The 7,182-nt window shown below is 40.0% G+C and overlaps 1 protein-coding gene across 6 annotated transcripts in view; it reads right to left on the bottom strand.

The window, feature by feature from the left end:
* ERBB4 (erb-b2 receptor tyrosine kinase 4) overlaps positions 1-7,182 on the bottom strand; it is a 975,001-nt gene that overhangs the window by 594,435 nt on the left and 373,384 nt on the right. The gene's annotated exons all lie outside the window — the stretch shown is intronic.

The raw sequence follows: 7,182 nt of genomic DNA on the forward strand, positions 1-7,182 counted from the left end.
CACAAAGATGTCTCTGAAATGACAAAAAAAGTTTTCAAAGGGAAGTAATTTCTCAGTCCTAGGAGATTATCACGAAGAAATAATAGGTATTTATAAATATTGAGAGTGACTGTATCTTAATCAAGAATGATTATCTGTGTGTGATTACTCTTTCCTGCGCTAATACATAGACTTTGCATTATGTCCTGAAAATATCTGTTCATTTTATGTTGTAGCATATTTCAGAGGATGTAGTGAACATGTGGGCATCAGTCAGAATGATATCACATTAGTAACTAGATTTATAGTGCCGTGTTTCAAGGATAATTGTTCATATTAGACCATGTCATCCTTTGTTGCCTGGTCATTTTAAGTTATTTTTTTCCAGTATTATTTCTCATCTAGTTTCATCATACACATTTTGTCCTCTTCAGTTACAACATCATAGAGTGAAAACGTGCTGCAGGATGTAAATCATGCACACAGCACTAGAAAGTAGGTACAGACTCTTTAGGCTGTGCCAGCAGCATTATTCCTCCCCAGGGCTGTGGGTAAATTGGTTTACCTTGGCCCCCCTCCACTTTTCTTTATTCTGTTCTGTTCTAAGTTTAGGTAGTAGACCCTTAACTCTCCCGTAGATACCAGACTTGACAAGCAATTAAAGCAAACAATTTCCACTCATCAAACTTTGCCAAATCAGTCATCAGCCATCTGCTCTATCATCTGGCTCTCCTTGAGGTCTTGCTGTGAACCTGAAACTGCTTGCTTAGATCAAGAGGGACAGTACAAGCCTCCAAGCTGGTGGGATGCCATGGGGATGAAGGTGACACACGGTATGTAGACACTAACAGCAGTCTTCAATCTTTGCCCTAGTTGCACTTTTACCATTCCATTGTTTAATGGAATCATCCTTTAAAAGACTATGATTCGACACACCCCCTCATCTGCGATCAAAATGGCAAATTCCTGGCGCAGAAACTGGATTAGAAAATAATTTAAAATGAAAAAGACTTCCTTTTAAGTACACATAAGTAAATATGTAATGAGACCTAACACATCATGGCTTAGATTGGATGTAACACTTTCTCATCATAAGCAGGAGACCAAAACCAAAAAACAAAAATAACCTAGTTCTCCTATAAAATCTCTCCAGCACTCCCATTTAGTTCCAAATGCAACATGCAACCAAATAATCAATTGGTAGAGTCTGGTTTAAAGAGGCCTACAGACTGTCTCTACACAGAATTGGTGATCCTCTTCCAGGTCAGAACTGAGGTCGTGATGGTACAAAATGATGTACTTAAAGATTTCCTCAATTCAGATTTTTTTAATAAATTGTTCAAATTCCTTCTCTTTCAATTAATATTTTCTAACCAAAGGAAAGATAACTCCACAGAATAAACCTTTAACTTGCTGATAGAAGATCTGGATAGTTACTCTTCATCATTATATTTCCCATTATTCCTTGTCATTATATTTCCTAATTTGATCAATAGCATTAGTCACACAAGATTAAACACCTATTCTCTTTCACCACCATGTTCTCCCCAAGTCAGGATATTGCAGGGTTTTTTTTCCATGACCGAGGACTTCAGCTGAGAAATCTATAGAACGATACAAAAGGTCATTCCCCAAGTGAAACTGATCTTCTACCACATTGTCATTTATGATTGATGCAGACAAAATGCAAAGTAGCCTAAAAACCTCCTCCTGGCTAATAAATCAAAACTTTCTTTCGCTTTCCAAATATTGATGTGCACTCTGGATCCTTATTTATGTTAACTAAAAGCAATTAAAATATAATATGTATTTGGAGGAGTAGCCCATGGGGGCAGGGAGCATTGGAGCTGCCAAGTTCCCCATCCCTGTCACTAAGAAGTAGGGAAGCACCAGGCCCCCACTGTTCCGTAGACACACAACCACGTGGAAGTAAATTATACTGTGGCTTTTCCCCTGGGAGCCAAATAGAATGGGTAGACAGATGAGTAGAAGGGAACAGGGTTGCTGAGTTCACTATGATAGCTGCCAAAAATGGGGAACTAGGCCACAAGTATTAGGCAAATTAAAAAAAGAAGCCAAAGATTTTAATCTTGGTTGCTCCCCGCATTCCTGGAGCCAAGATTTCTCTTTGCATATGTTAACCTAGTTTACACTTGCAAGATTCTTGTGAGGAAGGCTTGTAAGTACATACAGTATTAGACCCATTTTACCTCTGTGTAGGTAAAAGCCTACATTTGCAAACCTGGATGCCTACAGATAGAACCCTAAATTTGTATTTAGGCACCCAAATGAAGGATGATCATCAGCAACTCCTACTAAGATTAGTGAGAGTCACTGATGTCCAGTACTTATAAAAATCTGGCCACTTTTGTTTAGGTACTGAAATATGGATCTAGGGACCTCACTTTCAGCACCCAAGTTTGAAAATACTGGCCTAAGATTACAAACTAGAACCCTGGCCACAAAACTTCCAGAAGCGTCCTTAATCCACTGGACCAGAGCGCTTTCCCAGCATTAACTAACCCCATCTGTGCTCTCACCCTTCACATCATGAGGGTAAATTTTTGTCCCATCCAGAATAGTCCTTTACAATTATAATTCCCAGGATTATCGGTTGGGAAGTCAGCTCTCCTTAGAGAGCACGAGCGTCGTTACACCATATACAGGCACACCAACTGCCATCCTGGCTCTCTCTGCTCTGTGAGGTCACTACCCGCTGTAGGAAAAACCTGCCCAACAATGAGAAGGTTTTATGTTGCCTCTTCAGGGCACAATGGCAGGCAAGTTTCTTGGGGGTAGGAGAAGAAAAGAGAAGACAAGCCACAAAATGAATAACTGCGTAACATGAAAAAGAAACACCAAGAACTGATTCACTGAGAGACCCCTGTCACATCTGGGGTAAAGTTGGTACCAAATAATTTCCCTTCCTTATGAATAATGCTTCTTAGCTTGAAAACATGAAGTATTCCTTCCCCCCCCCCTTTCTTTGTAAAGCTGCCCCTCTCCTAGAGGGCCAAGTGTCTGCTTAACTTGCACAGGGCATTGCCTTGGCAATCCAGCAACGGAATGCCATAGCAACTCCCACAATACTGAAACTCCTTGGGGATTCGTGCTTTATTTGTCGTTGGAACAGCCAGGGGGCTTTTTTTCTGCAGAGGGGTTGCCTGAATTCTGCACACATTCACTCTACTTAAATGCATTTTAATTAACAGTGTACAAACATACTCATTTTGGGTGAACACAGGGAAGTCTATTCATCCAGTGCAGGCCCAATCCTAATCCCATTGAAATCAATGGGAATTTTGCCATCAGTTTCAATGGGAAGAGGAATTGGGTCCTTGCTGCAATTTCCATACACTTTCAGTATATTTTAAACTACATTGGTGACGTGAAGCAGATATTATAGGGACAGGCCCGATATTTGGGGCTTTGTCTTGTATAGGCGTCTATTAACCCCCCACCCTCTCCCCACTACCACCACCACCTCCTGTCTCTATTTTTCACACTTGCTGTCTGGTCACCCTAAACATGATAAAAGTTTCTTTTGGTCTTCTTAACATTTTAGCATGTGCTTGTGAAAAAAATGCAGCTCAGATTGGGGGTCTTATCAGTGCTTTATTTCACAAGGCGTATATTAATGTAATTGTGGGTACTTATTTACCATTTAAGTGCATGGCAATTACTACTTAGTTACAGGGTAACTATATGGTTACTTGTGATGTAAAAAAAATGAAATGTTTCCCTGTGACCTACAAAGTACAATTATATAGAACAACAATGTGTGGAGTTAGCAATTATCGTATAATCCACAAGTCACTTAATTAAAAGGATCAAATGTCTATGATATTTAATTAGATTGAGCAATGACTTTATATAACAAGAAAATTCTAGCAACTTCGCAACACTAAAACTAGGAGAACTAAAGACAAACATGTGGGAAATAAAGACAAACAACTTTTCACCAGGGACCAAATAAACTGAGCGTTTAAGCACAGAGTAGCCCCTTCAGGGCCTGATAACCTCTTCTCAACTGTGCAAGAGAGAAAACAGAATTAACTGACAGCAATGTTTCTCTCTAACTTCCTCAAGCTGAATGTGCAACTCAGAAGAATCTGACTATTTTTTCTTTTTTTGCCAATATCCACAGGTTTCCTAAACTGAAATTAAACTACTGTAGTTTATTTTCCACTGATGAACACACAGGCTTAAAAAAAAAAACAGGAAAAAACCTTGCCAAATAGACAAGAAAGTTCACATAATATAAGACAGCTGATTAAATATTACTTAGACCTTTAAGTCTTGCTGAGAACACAAGTGGTTGCACCGTTTAAGACCAAGGTAATTCTGACTGCTGAATTGGGACTGGCCAGATAAATTTGGGTCTGATCCTGCAGCTCTTACAGAGATAAAGGACTGAGCATTATGACATCAGGACCACAGTTTGGGCACTGTGGTAATGTGTGTAAAATATGCTTTTTTTATCTATCACGTTTGAGAAAGAATGCAAAGACTTTTAATTGGCTCTTTTATTTTCTGAATATCCCCCGTTACACTGAGGTATAAAAACAGATTATTCAAGTGCAGATTTCTGCATTTTATAGGATGCAAAGCTTAACTTTTCTGAGCACTAAAATGTATAGTATAAAAACCTAAAATGTGTTTTTTCTGTATTATGTGTAGCCTAATTTTAAACCTAACAAATATGTTTTATTAGAGATAATCCCTCATTTCTTATATTTTTTCACAGTTCAGATATAAACAGTGATTCATCTTGTTAAGGTGCGTATGTATATAATTACACACACAAAATGCAAAATATCTACCGTAATTACAATGACATGTACAGAGAGTATGTGTATGCACTCACACTCACATAACAGAGGCACCGACTTTCTAATGATCCGTGGGGTGCCCGACCTCCACTCTGCCCCAGACCCCGCCTCCACTCCACCCCTTCCCCCAAGGCCCCACCCCACCTTGCCTTTTCCTGACCCCGCCCCTTCCTGCCCCACCCCCACTTCTGCCTGCCCCTTCCTACCCCGTTCTGCTCCCTACCCCGAGCACGCCCTGCCCTCACTCCCCCTCCGGCACCTCCTGCATGCTGCGGAACAGCTGATCATGGGGGGTGGGAGGTGCTGGGAGGGAGGGGAAGGCGCTGATGGGTGGGGAATGCCGGTGGGTGCTCAGCAACCATCATTTTTTCCCTGTTGATGCTCCAGCCCCGGAGTGCTCACCGAGTCAGCGCCTATGCACATACACACAAACACAAACACACAAACAGGCCAATTTTTTTTTTCCAAATATGAGTGCTTTAAATTAAACTCCTAAATTCATATTTAGGCACTCAAATTAAAGTAACCCACTTTGAAGAGATGTTGAGCACCACAAATCCCAGCAAAGTCAATGGGAGCTTCAGGTGTGCAGCACCTCTGAAAATTAAACCAGTTTTATTTAGGTGCCCAAATATGGATTTAGGAGCTTACTTAAAGCACACGGTTTGGAAAATTGGGACCATTAGAGCAATTTATAAATCCCCTGTTTGTTATTCTCATAGTTTTTGGAACATTTCTTCTGAGGCTGACACTTATGTACTTGATTTCTGCATGGAGGTGTGTTGGTCTATTTTTGTTTGGTTTTTGTGTTTAATTTTGAGATAAATCTCTACGGGTTTGATTACCTTGGACCCTGTGTGGTCAGTTCAGAAGGGTAGCACTGTCACCAGCTTTATGAAATAAACACCAGCCATGGTGTTCTACCCTCAACCCTTACCACTCAGTAGTACATTACTCCTTGAGTAGTCTCAGTAACTTCATTAGGATGGTTTGAGCAATGCGCTGCTATTCAGTGTGAGTAAGGATGGCAGAATTTGGATTTAGAGCGTATAGTTTGATAGGATACATTTTCTACTTAAAGTATGTTTTCAATGGTGCTTTCCTCGCTGCAAGTTTTGTTCCCTTGTGTCCTTTCATCAGATTTGGACTCCTTACATTCTACACTAAGAAAAAGTGCTGGCTCGAACAAACAAGCCTAGTGCCCCGACTTATTTTGATTCTTAGTTGTAGATTTGTATAGAGAGATGGGGTTGTTTTGCTTGTGGTTGTGATAAGAAGGCAGTTTGAAAAGTGGGGTTTTTTTTTCATTCTGTGCTTTAGTGATGTTGCTGGATTTATAGCCATTGAAAGTAAGGCCACGCAATTTATGGCACTGCTATAAATGAAGAAAACCTGTCATAAATCAAAGAAAACAGTTACATAAATGAGCATTAAAGTGCAGGGAAATGTCATGAGACAACAATAAAATATCTTCCAAATGGTAAATCCCATGAGCAGAAACAGTGTTAGTTGTGACTCCTCCAAGACTCCAATAATAGGACTATTTTATCAAGGGAGTAATATTTGTCCTGGAGCTTGTCTCCAAACAAAACTGCAAGCACTTTGCTGGAAATTATATACTGTAGGTTGAGAGGAAAAACAAAGAGTTTGTGCACACGTGTGTGCCAAGTACACTCAGAAGCTGGTTTTCAATCCCATTCGTTTTTATTTTGTCTTGATACCACTTCTTTAAACATAGCAAAGGGCTGACTCCCTATACGAACTCTGGGGACTTTTTAAGGTAGTGGTGAGAAATAAACAACTTAAAAATCCAGTGTTTTGCCCTGTCCCCTTATAACACAGAAACGGATGGGACCTGATTCTCCATTTTGTTTGCTGAAAAACAAAAACAAAAAGTTCATTTTTCAATGAAAAACCTAAAATTTTTCACAGGGAAAAAATTCCCATTTCTGAACAGTTCTACACCACAGGTCCCTCATTCAGAGGCAACATGCCATGGAGTGGACAATATGTCCCCTCTTCTGCACCCAGTGCTCCGACAACATAGAGGGGAGTTCTGGGGACAAGGCAAAGACATGCCCAGTGGTTTATTTGGCTACACAGATCCACTGGTCAAATTGCCCCATTAGGGGCACAGGTTTGTAGGTAGTAGATCACTGAAAGTTATAACAGCTGCTTAATAGCTTTGCTGCCAGTGGAAAAGGATTAAGCCTTGTAAATGGAAACACACACACTCCCAATTACTTCTTGGACTCTATCTTGATATCTAATAACATTTCTATAAATGCTTCCATAGGAGAAGTCAGCATTTAATAACAAAATAAAGAACTGTGGATCAATAGCTTTTTTAGTTGAATTTGTTACAAGGACT

This window comes from Caretta caretta, chromosome 11 (assembly GCF_965140235.1).
Source record: "Caretta caretta isolate rCarCar2 chromosome 11, rCarCar1.hap1, whole genome shotgun sequence".
Classification (NCBI taxonomy): Eukaryota; Metazoa; Chordata; order Testudines; family Cheloniidae; genus Caretta; species Caretta caretta.